This window comes from Tachypleus tridentatus, chromosome 10, assembly GCF_004210375.1.
Source record: "Tachypleus tridentatus isolate NWPU-2018 chromosome 10, ASM421037v1, whole genome shotgun sequence".
NCBI lineage: Eukaryota > Metazoa > Arthropoda > Merostomata > Xiphosura > Limulidae > Tachypleus > Tachypleus tridentatus.
The window spans coordinates 31,943,874-31,962,188 of NC_134834.1; the positions used below are offsets into that span (position 1 = coordinate 31,943,874).

Genomic DNA, 18,315 nt, shown 5'->3' on the forward strand with positions numbered 1-18,315 from the left:
CTTTCTGCGTGACATAACGAGCTTAAAAAGATTTAGATGGTTGTTTGGAATTTCATAGCACAAAGCAACTAGAATACATGCGCCCCTAAAAGAATTATTAAAAGCAACGTTTGTACCTCATGGTGACTCTGTAAATTTACACTTCTATTCCATTCAGAAATGTGGTGTGTCAGGGGGTTAACTTATAGGTTATCCTACTAAAACTCCTTTCAAAACATATTTTAAAAACGTTACAGAAACAATGAATTTCTTATAAACCAACTAATAATATAAAATGCGACTGTAAGAAAACAAAACAACTTATGCCTGTTCTAGTAATAAGTTAACAAACAATAATTTATAACTCTGAGATAAGTGCTTCAAATTTTGGTCTGATTGAGAGGCACATAAACACTTATGCCTCTTCTTGTAATAAGTAAACAAACAATACTTTATAGGCACACTGATACTTACTGTATTTATTTCCATAGTAAATATCATTGTGTTTATAACTCATTGTTTACTTCTTTATTGTTGTAAGATCATAGCGTGCTTCCCTAAACACGTAATTTATACCTTTTTATTTCCAAAATTGTTAAAATGCAGAATTTAAAAAAGAAGTGAATAGTAAAGAAAAAATATTAATTTCTGCCAAGGTAGAATAAACAGTTTACACCAAGTAAAATTGTTTATACTGTCAGCTCTTTGAAACTGAAGATAAAATGCACATGTTCTGACTGACACATACTGATGAAATAGACATACAAAATTACAAACAACGATATGATCACACTGTAAGTTGAAACTGCACATTAAAATATTCAGAATTATTCACGAACGAAATAATAATACAAGCAGAATGTATATGACAATATACGTACGTTGTTCGTCAAAGAAGTTTAGTGTACAGAATGAACACTTGCAACGAGATACATTAGATTAATGTGGGTGTTTAAGCCCAATTCCATGTTCCAGATTATCTATAAGCCGTTATTAACACAAAATATAAATTTCGCACAAGTGGGCATCGATAATAACACTCTTAATGATGTAAAATACAGCAAAACACCAATGACAGCGTACTTCAGTGAGGTAAAACACAACAAAACACCAATGACAGCGTACTTCAGTAAGGTAAAATACAACAAAACACCAATGACAGCGTACTTCAGTAAGGTAAAACACAACAAAACACCAATGACAGCGTACTTCAGTAAGATAAAATACAACAAAACATCAATGACAGCGTACTTCAGTGAGATAAAACAGAACAAAACACCAATGACAGCGTACTTCAGTAAGGTAAAATACAACAAAACACCAATGACAGCGTACTTCAGTAAGGTAAAATACAACAAAACACCAATGACAGCGTACTTCAGTAAGATAAAATACAACAAAACATCAATGACAGCGTACTTCAGTGAGATAAAACAGAACAAAACACCAATGACAGCGTACTTCAGTGAGGTAAAACACAACAAAACACCAATGACAGCGTACTTCAGTGAGGTAAAACACAACAAAACACCAATGACAGCGTACTTCAGTGAGGTAAAACACAACAAAACACCAATGACAGCGTACTTCAGTGAGGTAAAACACAACAAAACACCAATGACAGCGTACTTCAGTAAGATAAAATACAACAAAACACCAATGACAGCGTACTTCAGTAAGATAAAATACAACAAAACACCAATGACAGCGTACTTCAGTAAGGTAAAATACAACAAAACACCAATGACAGCGTACTTCAGTAAGATAAAATACAACAAAACATCAATGACAGCGTACTTCAGTGAGATAAAACACAACAAAACACCAATGACAGCGTACTTCAGTGAGATAAAACACAACAAAACACCAATGACAGCGTACTTTAGTGAGGTAAAACACAACAAAACACCAATGACAGCGTACTTCAGTGAGGTAAAATACAACAAAACAACAATGACAGCGTACTTCAGTAAGGTAAAATACAACAAAACACCAATGACAGCGTACTTCAGTAAGGTAAAACACAACAAAACACCAATGACAGTCCACCAACAATAACAAGTGTGTGGGCGGTTGTTTAAAAAGTGTTTTTTTTCTTAGTTTGTTAAATTTTGTGCATAGTTACTCTGAAGCTATCCACCCTAGTCGTCCCTAATTTTTTTCGAGACAGACTAGAGGGAAGGCAACTAATCGAACCACCTACTGCCAACCCTTGAGTTATTCTTTTCCCAAAAAACATTGGAATTGACTGAAACATTATAACCCTTTCACTGCTGAAAAGGATTGCCATGTTCAGGAAGAGTTTCGATTTCACGACTCGCAATTTTTGAGTCGAGTGCCCTACTCATCAAGTTCTTAATAAGGAACAGTGCATAAAAAATTCTCCAGCAAAGATTTCCAGTAAAACAGGCCAGCTTTAACCGTAAAAAAATACAACAGAACTTGTTTCGAACATTGTAGCATCTCAGTTGTTTACAGAAGTTGGGCGTGTCCTACATAAAATCACGAACAGCTTTTAGAAAGCTGTTTATTAAACAACGTGTTCAAGCAAACCCTCCATTGTGTGGAGTGTGCGTAGGTGTATTTTCTTATAGCAAGCCACATTAGGCTATCTGCTGAGTCCACGAGGGGAATCGAACCCCTGATTTTAGCATTGTAAATTCGGAGAATTACCATTTTGTGGAAAACACGACACACGTAAGGCAGAACAATTAAGTCGATTCTATCTAGAAACTTCTGTATCAATGTTTCCATGGTGATTCAGGATACGCATGCATACCTGGACAGGATTAACCGTTTTATCCACATTCCACTTAATTATGCACAGGCCCTCTCAGAAATTTAGAGAGGCCCGGGCCACTTCTATCTTTTGAAGCCCCTGGCTATAAAGTTTAAGAAAACTAAGACGCATGAAAACAAAATAAGACATTCATTAGTCCACACGAAAAGTGAACCATAATTTTAATATTTCATTTGTATATATAATTTCCAGCTCTCAGATAAGTGCTTCACATTTTGGTCTGATTGAGAGGCACATAAAAACAGCTCGCGAAACTTAGCAAATGCAAGAAATTACACATGTCTAAATTTAAGGCCCTCTTTGAGCTCGAGGTCCAGGCCAAATGCTTTTTCTCCTCTCCCTCCAATTGACCAGGCTCGTGCACAAACATATCGGACAGAAGTCAACCTTAAATTAACAAATATTAATTTCATACCTAACTTGTTTTTACTGGAAGCAGGATAGTTTTGTTTTAAGTTTGAAAAGTCGACTGAATTGTGAACACATTGCGAAAATAACAATAAAATAATAACGCCAAAACTTTTGACAATGCATCGTTGCGATAGCTATTTAGTTTTCAACTGCTCTTTAGCCTTAAACAATAAGTTGTAACGCGCTCTTCAAGAAATGTGTTTGTTCTACTGGCGTTATTGGTCTGATGAGAATTTAAGAGCAAGTGATTTCTCTAGTGTGTGGAATTACAGTTTTGGTTTTTAACTGGTAAACACGTTATGAGGTTTCTTATCAGAGGTAGATGGGAAAAATAAAAGCATAGAATAATCTAGTGTTGCAGAAAATTAAAAGTCTGAAAAATTAACCTTTTATCGTTATTTTTCTATCACTACGATATACTTTTGATATAAAAGAAGTCGTTTTAGTATATAAAATTAGTGTTCATTTTAATAATCTCCAAACTCTGTGCTGCGTTTGTGGAAACAGAAAAGCCAAACGTTTTTGTAGAATGTAAAGAAAAAAAAAAAAAATATTAATTTATTTTCAGTTTCAGCTTATTTTGTTATTGACCAGGGTGGGGAAGTGGTAATTCTTTGGAATTACAGTGATAAATTCAGGAGTTCGGTTCCCATCGGTGAACACAGTAGATAGTCCGATGTGGCTTTACGATACGAAAAATACACAAAACAAACTCTTTTATCATAACTTTAATTTCCAGCTGGAATGATATTTACACAGACATTGCTTGAAGTTATAAGTGTGACGGTCAAATCTATTTACAGTGTAAAAGTTTCGTTTGGTTTGTTAAATTCACGCAAAGCTATCTGCACTAGCTCCCTCTTAGAGTTTAGAGGGAAGGCAGCTAGTAACACAACCAACTGCTAACTTTCGTGTTATTATTTTATCAGCGAACAGTTGGATTGAGAGTCACAATCTAACCCTTCCAAGGCTACATATTCTAAACCAGGAGATTCGAACTTGAGGCCCGAAGATTGAGGTTTAGTGCCATAACCACCAGATCACGCCAGGTCTGCAGTGTCAAGAATAGTACAAGAGCTGGCGATAAATGAAATCGTAAATATGACGTTCAAATGATAACATAATGTTTAGGGACAACAAGAGACCTGCTGGTCCATCTTGGCTGTCCCATCCTATAAGTTAAACTAAGACTACTAAGTAAAAAAATTAAAACAAGCCCTTATCATTTATATATCTATTTTTGTGTCTCCTAGTTCCGTAATTATCGCTGATAAGAATGAAAATGTGGCACGGCCAGTGAATTATATAATGTAATCATAACATCTGTAGACTTATATTCAATATTTCTCTAGATATAACCTAAAATCCTATTTGCCCTACTACTAGCAACAGCACACTGCTTGGAAGGCTTAAAAGACTGATCAACCATTACAACAAGATCCTGTTCCTTCACGACATTGTTAAAGTTACTTCCATTCACACTATACAAATTTTGATAACCCATCTGCTATTTATTGCCCAACTCATTAAATCATCTAAATATTTTTGTAAAGCAGCAACATCCTCTTCACAGAGGAAAGTGAATAGTGAAAAAGTGAAAGCAAGATCTCGATATCATACCCCCCGCTAGTACAGCGGTATGTCTTCGGATTTACAACGCTACAATCAGGAGTTCGATTCCCCCTCGGTGGGCTGAGCAGATAGCCCGACGTGGCTTTGCTATAAGAAAACACACATAAACACACACTCGATATCATCAGCAGTTTTAAGTAGCTTATTAATCATTCTTTCATCTATGTCATTAATGTAAATCAGAAAGAGCAATGGTCTTAAGGCTGAGCTCTGATGTATACCAGTTGCAACATTTATCCAGTTTGGCTGAAATCCATTTACAACAACCATCAAGTCGATCTTCTATCCAATTAGTTAATTTATCTGTCACATCTATAGAAATAAGTTTCTGTACAAGTCTTTTATGTGGCACTTTGTCAAATGATTTCTGAAAATCCAGATACATCAAAATCTACACTCTTATCTTTATCTACATAAGCAGCAACATTTTCAAAGTATGTCAATATATTTGTAAGGCAATATTTCCCTTTAGTAAAACCATGTTGACTATTCGATAAAATTCTGAAGTATCTTTTAGCAGACTTTTCGAAACTTTTCTCACAACTGATATAAGACCCAAAATTACTGAGACAATTTCTATTACTTCCCTTAAAAATAGAAGTGACATTAGCTAATTTCCAATCTGTTGGTACTTATCCACTGCTCATTATGGCAAGTGGCTAACATATCCAATATTTTACCTCTTTTAAAACCCGAGGAGAAATATTATCTAGCCCTGGAGTCTTATCATATTTTAAACTTTCCAATTTAATTTTAACAAGCACAGAATTTATACAATTGTCTTTTCAACTTTGTTTTCATCTATCAGTTGTTTATGATGAAGAATATTGCTTAAGTCGTCATCAGCAAAAACTGAAAAAAAGCATAATTTGATAAACTAGCCGTTCCTTAATCATCAAATATAAGCCTTTCTTTATCATCCCTCAAAGGCCCTATCCCCATAATGACATTTTGTTTACCCATAATATACTTTAAAAATCCTAACTGTTAATTTTAATGTGTTCATACATTCTTTTCGATGTTCTAATTTTCTGTTTGACCCCTGTATTTACTATTCTGTTCCAATTAAATAACCTATAACCATGTATTACAAAGAAATTTCTGTCATGAAAGTCATGCACATTTAATCATCTTTCAGTTGTTTCTATTATATCAAAATATTTTATTTCTATCAGTGCCTTAAATTAATCTATTTCATTTCTTATATTTCTAGCATTACAATAGTAACAATTAAGCCTAATGTTATAACTATGCTTATACTAATTTTCTCTGCTGACATTTCTACTAACCTGAATTTTGTTTCGTTTAGTTTATTTTTCCCCACCACTATTCAGCCGAGTTAATAGCCCTTTAAAACATGCCAGACTTTTTCCTACTTAAGTGTAAACAATCCATTCCAAAAGGTTCCCTCCTACCGCTGAACTGATCCCACAAGTCCAAACAATTAACCTGCTCAGCCTAGCATTTAACCCTAGTGACCTACTCAAAATTTCATCTCCACAATTAATTCTTGGCAGTACCCCTGATACATTTAATTTATGGCTTTTATCTTTAAATGTTTTTATCAACCTCTTTTACTTATTAAATTAGCTATTCTTACTTACTCTTCTAGCCTCTGCTTACACAATAAAAACCACATTGTTGCCAAGCCTCTTCATTATATCTCTTGCTCTGTCAATTATGTCTTTCACCTGTGCCTCAATATAGAGTAATCTAACTCATTGCTCCCTGTTTGCCCCGTAAACTATTCTACCCACATGTCGTGTCAAGGAATCACCTATAACCTCTTTAAGTTCATAATTCATATCCTTTTCTATTCCATTTGCTTTCCGTCCCCCCAATACTTTCTCATTAGAATACAATTAAGTTCACTACTTTAACCCTAATACTACCATTTCTAACTTCCTGAATGTAATTGTTAATCTTAGCTGATTCCTCAATTGCATGTAAAAGCTTAAGCTCATCTTGAAATCCTGCTGTCATTTCTCATAACTGATACTTCTCTTTATCTATTTCTTCAACTTTAACTAGGGTGGCCTCCAACTTTTTCAACCTGCAAACTCTATATATCGAATAGCCTCACCACAATCTTCCTTAAAAGCGCATAGTTGTCCAGAGTTCCCAAATAAGACTCATTCGTTGCACCTATAAAACCTAACAAACTGGAAACTCATAACTTTGAAACTAGTCTTAACCATTGTGTTATTTGTATAATTAAATTAAACACTCGATACTGTGTTTAAATACCAGTAGCCTGTCGTTGATACTAAATTTGACAATTATCTAGTTTTAGACTATATTTATTAAATACAAGTATGTATTTAATTTCTTACAATCTCCCTGCAAGTTGAGTTATAATTAAGCCTAAAGAACCGTTACTCCTACTAAGCCTAATCTAACGTTATATTACTAAAATCTAGGTAAGAAACTTATATCTACTATTTTAGTCCACAATCTTACTAAATCTAGTTATTTTTTGCTATTCAACTTTAATTTTTAAAAATAAAATAACAATTGAAATAACTTTCAAAAATCCACAATATTATAGTTTTTAACGTCTTTAACTTTCAAATAGCACCCAGTTCGGACCCGGCATGGCCAAGCGTGTTAAGGCGTGCGACTCGTAATCCGAGGGTCGCGGGTTCGCATCCCCGTCACGCCAAACATGCTCGTCCTCCCAGCCGTGGGGGCGTTATAAGTTACGGTCAATCCCACTATTCGTTGGTAAAAGAGTAGCCCAAGAGTTGGCGGTGGGTGGTGGTTACTAGCGGCCTTCCCTCTAGTCTTAAATTTGGGACGGCTAGCGCAGATATCCCTCGAGTAGCCTTGTGCGAAATTCATAAAAACAAAGAAACAGTATTTCAAATCTAAACGTTCTGAGTACGTCAGCGAGTCAGGATACAAATCACAGGATCCGAGATTCGAGGCGTAATATCACTAAGCACATTTTATACTTTCAGCTGTGGGCACGTTATAAAAATGACAGTCAATTACATCATTCAGTTTAAAAATCCAAGTAACGGTGAAGAGCTGCTTAGTGACTGTCTTTCCACTTATTCTTCAAAATTAGGGGGATTACACTTTAATTCTGGAAGTTAGCCAACTCTCACGCATAGGAAGTCATTCAGGCCTTACCAAAATTTTCAAACACAACAGCTACTAACTAGTCGGTTTTGTCGACCAAAGTTCAGAGAGTCCACGCAGTTGCTCGTTGCGACGTGTTAGGTATGCTTTAACAATATTGCGTTTCCACATGCCAGACCATGTTCTGGTGAAATGAAATGAATAGTCTAAAATATGTGAACTACTACCACCTGATATTTAAATCTGTATTATCAAAGTTATTTACTAAAGTGTTTATTTTGTAAACTTGTTTGATAATACAACTATAATTAAGTATCTTCAATAAATCTCATATATTCTTGGACATTTTATAGTCTGTATGCTGAAAAACCAAAATTAGTGAAAATATGAAACAAATTTTATTTAGAATCGGCAAATTTCAAGAACCCTCTAACTGTCTTTAAACTTAAGATGCTTTTACTTCTTGAAAGAGGCTCAGCTTGGCCAAGTGGTTAAGACACTCGACTCTTAATCCGAGGGTCACGGGTTCGAGTCCACGTCACCTAAAGATGCTTGCCCTTTCAGCCGTGGAGGCATTATAATGTGACGGTCAATCCTGCTAGTCGCTGAAAAAAGAGTAGCCCAAGAGTTGGCGGTGGGTGGTGATGACTAGCTGCCTTCCCTATAGTCTTACACTGCCAAATTAAAGACGGCTAGCGCAGATAACCCTCGTGTAGCTTTGCGCGAAATTCAAAAATCCAACAAACTTCCTGAAAGTATACCATGTTTAAATTGCTTTAATATTGCTAGAACTATGCAGAATAATTCATGTGGTTAATTTTAAATGAATTTTGTTGTTGTTGTAAGAAGAATATATGTTTTCATTTCTGATTAAAAAGAAAAACATATAAAACCTCAAATTTTGAATCAGCATACAAGTTACGAAGCTTAAATTTTTGAGAACAAAGAAAAATAATAATTGTTTTGACATGGAACTTTTTAAGTTTAAATGAATTAAGAGTATTCACAGCGACGTAGCCAATTTATTCAATATCTCTCTCACAATATGGTATAGAATAATATTTGGTCAGTTTAATCACATATATATATAATCTACAAAGTTATTTGTCGACTTTAAAATATTATTCTCTATTTCAGCTTTCGTTTTCAACCTTTCGTCAGCAAGGGTTAATAAAACTCTCTGGCCCAACTCAAATAAGATTCCTCTTTATTTAAGAATGCAACCTTCTTACTACATTGCCATGACAACATAATATTTATAATCTACTTGCCAAACAGATTTCAGTTTATGTTCTTCCTTCATAGCCAGCAAAAGATGTCGTATACTAAGATAAACATTTAAATGTAGTGTTGCCACTTTGGTTATGTAATACTTCCAAATCCAACTAACTGTCACACTGATAACTTCAGTTAGTGCTGTGTTTTAAATGACGAGTGAAGAACTCGAAGAAAAGGTATCAGTTTTATTATTTGCGTTTCCAGAGGATTTGTAGTGTTGAGTGGAAGGTAGAAGTTTCTATATGCATGCAAATGTTACTTGTTAGACGGTATGATTATTGTACTAGAGGTCCTAGAGTCATAATTTACATGTTAGAGCACAAACAGTGTAACATTATTCCAAAACTTTTATTATAGAGCTGATAGCACCTACTTCAAACCCCAAACTCATGATACAGTGCTTATATTATAATCTTTAGTCAGAAAGTTCTGTTACAGTGCAAATATTTCCTCCTTTATCCTTAAAGTTTTTCTTGTTTTAGCGTTAATAGTACCAAATTGATTCTAAACAGCTCTCGTTACAGAGCTAATAGTGCCCTGTTTAGCTTCAAAGCTTTTATTATAGTGCTAACAGGAGAACACATTTTTGTCAGAAAAAAACCTTTATTTAAAACGTTCACATCTTCTTTAGCCAAAAAGCAATTTTTACACATTGTCTTTACTGGTCACATAGATCTTATATGAGCGTTAATGGTGTCTTTCTTCTATAGTCAACACGTTCTAATCGCAACACCAATTACGCTCTCGTACGTTAACAGCACCCTCTTTAGCCAAAGTTTATTGTGACAGCGATCATTGTTTTTGTTTTTGTTTGTTTTTTGAAATTTCGCACAAAGCTACTCGAGGGCTATCTGTGCTAGCCGTCCCTAATTTAGCAGTGTAAGACTAGAGGGAAGGCAGCTAGTCATCACCACCCACCGCCAACTCTTGCGCTACTTTTTTACAAACGAATAGTGGGATTTACCGTCACATTATATCGCCCCCACGGTTGAAAGGGCGAGCATGTTTGGCGCGACGGGGATGCGAACCCGCGACCCTCGGATTAAGAGTCGCACGCCTTAACACGCTTGGCCACGCCGGGCTCTACAGCGATAATAGACAAAAAAAAATGTTATAATACTAATAATGTTCCTCTTTAGGTAAAAGTATGATTTAAGTGTTTCTGCACAACTGGGTACCATTTGGAAAGGTGTGATTTATTTTTCCTAATTTGGAAAACTTTAAGCATTTCACACAAAACTACAACTCCTACTACATTTTAACGTATCTCTCTCGTTCTTTCTATGGATCAGGATTTAGATTCTTTGGTGAGGATCTGTGAGAGTCAGGAATTATCGATAACCTTTCTCTTCCTCCTGTATAGGTTTTCTTATTATCATGGAAAATGCATCGTCGTGTCTGTTGAACCTTAAATAAATTATATGTGAGGGCTGGACACCATTTATACTCTTTAGTTACAACAACCCTTTTCAAATCCACGGCTATTCATATACCATATGTAGCATTTTGTATCAGAATATACATTTTTCTGTAAATTATGGATAATGTTTGTATACTGGTTAAAATTCTTGGATAGTTTTATCTCCACAAAATTCGCGATCAGTTTTGTTTTTTTTCTGCACTGTTGGATGAAATAAATGTTATTTCTTCTATTGATAATTTTTGGTTTGAGTTTCTTAGTTTTGTTATGATCACACGAGCGTGTACGGTTAACAATGACGTAGTATAGGTAAGTTCGGGCATAATGTAGTTTAAACAGACAACACAGTACATAAAGAAAAACAAAAGACTTCTCGTATAATAGCCGTGGTGAAGTAATTCTTTAACCTGAAGATGACCTAGGAAAGTCGAAACGTTGTTCTCTGCTTTATTAGTAAAAGTGTTAATATCCATGCCAACCGTTCTGAGATACAGAATATACATTTATTCATTTGGTATGTATAGTCCCGGCCCGGCATGGCCTAGCGCGTAAGGCGTGCGACTCGTTATCCGAGGGTCGCGGCTTCGCGCCCGCGTCGCGCTAAACATGCTCGCCCTCCCAGCCGTGGGGGTGTATAATGTGACGGTCATTCCCACTATTCGTTGGTAAAGAGTAGCCCAAGAGTTGGCGGTGGGTGGTGATGACTAGCTGCCTTACCTTTAGTCTTACACTGCTAAATTAGGGACGGCTAACATAGATAGCCCTCGAGTAGCTTTGTGCGAAATTTCCAAACAAACAAACAAAATGTATAGTCCTACGTGTGACAAACAGTTCCGTATGTCGTGACACATTCATTTCACTAATTTATGACAAGACTACTAGAAACAAATGCCACGGTTAATACATTTATTATAAACTAGTTAAACGGTACTTACATTTAAGGTATAGCATTAAGTGGCCTGTTGCTACTCTCAAGAATGGCAGATTTAAAGTTGTGTGGGCCTAGAGGCTAAAATTTTTGTGGGGCCTGTATCCCACGTACTTTTTACATAGAATAAAATGGGCCCTCATTAAGATCATGGACCCTGGGGCTGAGCTACCTCTGCTCCCTACCTTAATACACCACTGGCTTTTAACATTTGTATTAACTGGGAAGAGATACTTCGGTCTGTTTTCATCAAGCATGATACAGTAAAAGAAGTAAGGTCAGTAACTGGTTTTCATCTTTCTTAAAATAATTATTTGGGTTAATTCAGAGCCGGTCGTTTATTGTCTGTAAATTTGTGTAAGAAATTACAAACAGTAGCTTTAACTGAAATGATAGTTATCTTTTGATGTCATTCATATGATTTTTTTCTTCAGTCTTTCATTAGTCAGTTTAACTGAAGTTTATGGTGTGTCACTAGTGTTATAACTCATGTTCTTAATAGCTTTTACCTTCTGGTAATCTTAGTATTAAGTACATTAGTTATACAAGTTAGTTTAATATTAACATTATCATTGGGTACTAGACTGCATATAAATGAATTCTAATAAATGTCTTGAAATTACACATAATAAGATGTTGGCATTTTTGCAATAAACTGTGGAGGATTTTGTTTGTTTAGAATTAAGCACAAAGCTGCACAATGAGCTATCTGTGCTCTGTCCACCACGGGTATCGAAACCTGGTTTATAGAGGTAGGAATTCGCAGACATGCCGCTGTGCCACGAGGTAGCGACTGTGGAGGAATTTAACTACTTCAAGTTATGTCCCACCAAAAATGCTTGCTCTTTAAACCGGTGGGGACGTTATAATATGATGTTCAATTGCACAATTCATTTTTAAAAGAGTAGCTCAGAAGTTGGCGATATATGGTCATGAGGGCTATTTATGCTAGACGTCCCTAATTTAGCAGCGAAACAAGAGAGGGAAGGCAACTACTATTTTACCAATGAATAATGGGATTGACCGCCACATTATAACGCCACTATGGCCGAAAGGGCAACGATGTTTGGTGGGACAGAGATTCGAACCCATGACCCTAAGAGTACGAATAAAGCGCCATAACAACCATGATTTAATATAATTAATTTTTATTAATGGCTTATTTCTCGGCACTCACCCATACAATCCAGGTTTTTTGTGAGACCAGAACATTGTCGATGTATAAACATTGATTTCCATCTCGAACATGGAACTTTGCAAATCTTTCAAAGTTATAGTTGATTTCACAGTGGAAACCTTAATCAGTTTCCTTCTTGCTTGGCTGCTTAGTTTGGAAGGACGGCCTGATCTTAATGGCAGGCTTCACGGTAAACAAAGGGACAATTAGCGACTTTGGAATTATCTTGTAATTTTCTATTATCGTGAGCCTATCTACCAGTTTATCCCTGACTTCTTTCGAATGCTCTTTGGTCTTCATGGTTGGCTTGAACAGATGCATTTACTCTGACGTAAAAATAAACCATTTTGGTTGCACACTATTCTTTTACCTTTCAAACCAGCTTTTTGCACCTGAATTGATTCAGGATTGCCATAGCAAAGGGGCTGAATACTAGCTTGCTTGTAATTAAGCACAAAACTAAACAATAGATTGTCTGTGCTCTGCCCACCACGGGTATCGAAACTCCGATTCTAGCGTTGTAACTCCGCAGACATAACGCTGTGCCACTTGGGGACGGTTGAATATTTATATAATTGAGAATATTCTAATTTTCTTTGAAAATCTAACTCACATAATATAAGCTTTTTTTAGCTTTCTTAATTTGAAGTAGATTGTGTAAATTCTAAATATAAAGCCAAATTTGAAAATTTCACTATTACAATTCCGGATGGCAACAGAATGTGGAAACTTGGCATGGGTGAAAGGTCCGGCATAACCAGAATGTCAATGCACTCGACTTGTAATATGAGGGTCGCGGGTTCGAATCCCTGTCACACCAAACATGCTCGCCTTTTCAGCCGTGGGAGTGTTATAAAGTTAGGGTCAATCCCACTATTCGTTGGTGAAAGAGTAGCCCAAGAGTTGGCTGTGGGTGGTGATAACTACATAGCTGCCTTCCCTCTAGTCTTACACTGCTAAATAATTGACGGCTAGAGCAGATAGCCCTCATGTAGCTTTGCGCGAAATTCAAAAACAAACAAACAGATGTCCTTTTCTTTACCCAACTCTCGCGTTTGGAGTGTGTTTTATTTCACGTAGCTCCTTTCCTTTTCATTCCACATCCCCGAAATGTGTAGGCAGCTGAAGGCATCGATATCTTTTTTCTTCGACAGCTAAGTAACCTTTTAATTTCCTTTTTTATTTGTTATTCAATATAACGTTTCGACATGGTGAATAATACAAGCCCCGAGTATGAAGGAATAAGAAAATACGCCCTGTACTACTACTCACTTTTGGGAAATAAAAGACATTAATATGCTCTAGTACTTAAATTTTAATCAAAAAACTCACGTTTGTGAGTGCATTAAACATTGATGTCGTTTTGCATCACCTAACAGGCTCGTGTGAAGTTAGTGCAAAGCTGGATTTTTTTCGTTCAATTTCATGCAAAGCTTCACGAAGTCTCGTTTTTCTAGTCATTCCTAATTTTGAAATAATATATTAGAGGGAACGCAGATAGTCAAAAACCACCAATACCCAACTCCTGTGCTACTCTCGGTACTACAAGAACTGGGTGCTTTTGTTTGTTTAAGAATTTCGCACAAAGCTACTCGAGGGCTATCTGTGCTAGCCGTCCCTAATTTAGCAGTATAAGACTGGAGAAAAGGCAGCTAGTCATCATCACCCATCACCAACTCTGGGTATATTCTTTTACTAACGAAGAGTGGTATTGACCGTTAAATTATAACGCCCCTACGGCTAAAAGATTGAGCATGTTTGGTGCGACGGGGATTCGATTTAAGAGTAACCCAAGAGTGGTGGCAACTAGCTGCCTTCCCTCTAGTCTTTCACTGTTAGATTAGAGACAGCTAGCACACATGTCCATCCCTAAGTATGTTTGCGTAAAATTCAAAACACACCAAACCAAACTGCAATACAGCCTAATGCTCTTCCATTAAACCTCTGTTTCCTACAATACAGGCTACAGCTCTCCCCACGAAACCTCTGTTTCCTACAGTACAGTCTAGTGTTCTCCCACAAAATTTCTGTTTCGTAAAATTCAGTTTATTGTTCTCCCACGAAATTTCTGTTGTTTTGTTTGTTTGTTTTTTAAAGTACAACGTTCTAAACCACAAGAAGTAGGCCCGGCATGGATATTGGTTAAGGCACTCTACTCGTAATCTGAGGATCGTTGGTTCGCCCTTTCAGTCGTGCTTGTATTCCCTAGAACGTGTGTTTTTAAAAGCGGTCTGGTGCTTGCAAAATAATATAGACTACTGTTCTTCAATACTCGCCTGTTTATAAAATAACCCAGTTTATTAATATGCAAACAATTCACTGTAAAGACAAGATCGTCATCTTTGTTTGACGCGCTTTGTTAGGTGTCGCTTTTGGTATATAGCAACACAGTTGTGTAAATGATTTGTTTGTTTTCTAGCAAAATAAAATATACTATAGTCACTCTAACTACTTACTATAATGTTTTTTATCATTGTATGTAGGTGCATGCTATCCTGGATGTTTATCATTTCTTATACGCTAATGTGCAAAAATGTTAGAACAAGAGAACATTTTATCATTATTTCCATTTCATAGGGCTAATTCTTCCATTCCACTACAGAATGTAAATTTTAACCCTATGGTAACGCTTCACTGATCCATGTTAACAGTTAATGAGCCAAGGTGAGAATTTAGAATTCCCATATACTTGTACCAAGGGCTTGTCATAAGTGTTCTTCTATAATGAACATACTGATCAAGTTTAGGATCTGAAGTAATTGTTATGATACCCCGTACAATGTCATAACTACATAAAAAGAAGCTAGCAAGGATCTAGCATATGGTACTGGTATATAATAGAAGAAATCAATATAATAGCACTCCACATATAAGTCTTAATAAAAACAGTGTTAAACACTATTTATATTAAGTTCTGTTGTCATGCTATGGCCAAAAGAAGCATAGAGAATTGTCAGTAGAGCAGAGAGCTCGCATAAAAGACGTGATGCTAGTTGGACTCTCCCATAAATTGCTACAGATTTGAAATGTTTCCTAAACACTATTAAATATTTACACCCTTTGGCACAGAAGGAAGACTGACACTGATCTCAAGCATTAAATAAACAACCATGTACCAAATGATGGAAAAGTGTCCAGATCTACAGTGTCAAGAAGACACAACGAGAACGGAATATTTGGTCCTGTAGCAGTTTAAAATAAAACAAAAACTTTACTTCGATCATCAAATATTGTCAAGAAACTGAAATTTGCTGAAAACGTACAAAAACTGGACTGTTAATGATTGGAAAATGGTGTTATGAACGAATGAGTTCAAGTTTGAAATATTCAGTTCAAAGCGTAGGTTGTACGTCTGTCAGAAGAAAGATTCTTACCTCTGTAAGCATGGAAGCCACCATGAAGCAACAGTGTCAAAAATATTAATAACAAAATAAAAAGTAAGAAACAGTTTTATGAAAATATAAAAGTTTTACTGTTCTGTATTTTTTATTAATTTGTGAAACAAAACTGTTAATGTATTAAATCCCGAAACGTCTTGAGTAAAAACTAAAGTTTGAGAGAGGAGCATTCCCCCCTCGTTCCCTACCAAATGATGCCCCTGCAAAAGGTAAACAGTAAGTCTACGAATTTACAACGCTAAAAACAGGGGTTCGATTAACCTCGGTGGACTCAGCAGATAACCCTATGTGGCTTTGCTACAGGAAAAACACACACGCAAAAGGTAAAACAACACACGTCTATTTGTGTCATTGATGAGATACGCTTCAATAACGCCATGCATGGCCAGGTGTTTAGGGTGCTTGACTCACAATCTGTGTGTTGGGGGCTCGAATTCTCGTCCCACGAAACATGTTCGTACTTTCATCCATGGATGCGTTATAATGTAACATTCAATCCCAATATTCGTTTTTAAAAAATAGCCCAAGAGTTGTCTGTTGATGATGATAACTAGCTGCCTTCCCTCTAGTCGTTCACTGCAAAATTAGGAACGATTAGCGCAGATAACCCAAGTATGGCTTTAATAAAGTTAAAAAGTGTTAGTTCATTGGTGAAAAACCCACTAAAAATCGGTGATAATTTGATCGTTTTCTCCTTATTTAATAAATGTATATCTCTTTTACTTTATTTATTTTATGTTTTTGTTTAGGCAGAAAAGTTCCATTGGTTCTATTTCTAGAAAATCACGGATGCAGTAGTTGGCCTAGTCTTCTATTAGAGTTTCTCTTGTCTGTTGCTAAACCTATTATCGTAACTATTGAATTATAGTATCCTTTTATTACAAAAATAAATGGTGGTGGAGGTATTGTGTTATACAAAGCACACGCGCAAAATCCATTTATACGCGTGTCAACGTGTAGCCATGCGTCACACTAACGACCTCATATTTCACGAGAATGAGAGATTCGAACAAAAGAAAGGGTTGAAAAAATGTTAGGTGGACAAAAATAATCCACTTCACAAACACGTTTGTTGCCTTCACGGTTCACGAACTTTAGATCAGGGTGTAACCCGATGAAACAAGTGTACGTGATTTCAACCGAAGCGTGTTGCAATTTGAGTACGAAGGAATATTTAAACATACGGCCTTTTCTGCTGAACTGGTTCCTAGCACAGTATCGTTCTAATTGCGCTTTCTGCTCTAGGACTTCTACGTGAATAACACGTCAATCCTCTAGATGGTAAATAAGATTTGCTAATAAGTTTCACGAGTTTTACAAAACTATTCATAGCATATTAAGCAGTTCATCTCGAATTGACGAGAAAACGTACAGTGCACATAAGAAGTTTTTTGCAAAGAAGTAAAATAAACAAAATCTTGTTTTTCCATCAATTTACATTTTGAGGTTTGCTGAATGACCAACACATAATTTCTGTAGCAGTACATATATGACTAAAAGCGAAAGCAAAATTCTACATAAGTAAAAATTTCAATTCGTGGGAACTCACAACCTGCACACACCGAGCAGGTGTCTTTTGTCAGCCACACTGCCAAATTTTAAGAGCAACATCACTTGATAGCTTATATGGAGTATCTGCTATTGTGGAAAAATGTATATCCGTCAGGTATTTTACCAACTGCTAGTTCGTTTATAACGAATACGCTGTTACATTTTCAGACAAGTGCGGATTCAGGAAACTATTTTATAACCGGAAAGACCCCGATTCAAACCATTACTCCTTCATTCTCATGTTGATCAAATATGGAAAATAAATCTGGTCCCACTTCACGTTTTTATTGTTTTTCTTTCTGAGTCTCTTAGTAAAACTTTGATATTAACATTCTTAATTTAAATGGTTGCCATTTTTTATTCTTTTTTGTTTCTTAACTAACATCTGCGAAAGTTATTGAAATGAAACCTCACTTACAGAGTTGGAAAAACCGTATCTGTGAACTTTGTAAGAAACCTGTTCGTACTTTGAACATATTTTTGTTTCTTTGTTGTTAAGTGCAAAGTTATATTGTGGACTATCATTGCTGTGCCAACGACGGGTATGGATATCCCGTTTTTAGCGTTAGAAGTCTTCAGATTTACCACTGACCACTGGGGAAGGATAATTTTGAACGATCAGTGCAGACTCAGTAAAAAGAAATGTACCAATAGTCT

The 18,315-nt window shown here is 36.0% G+C and overlaps 1 protein-coding gene across 3 annotated transcripts in view; it reads right to left on the reverse strand.

Annotated features, from left to right (window-relative positions):
- LOC143229002 (rho guanine nucleotide exchange factor 25-like) overlaps window positions 1–18,315 on the reverse strand; it is a 76,346-nt gene that overhangs the window by 44,361 nt on the left and 13,670 nt on the right. The gene's annotated exons all lie outside the window — the stretch shown is intronic.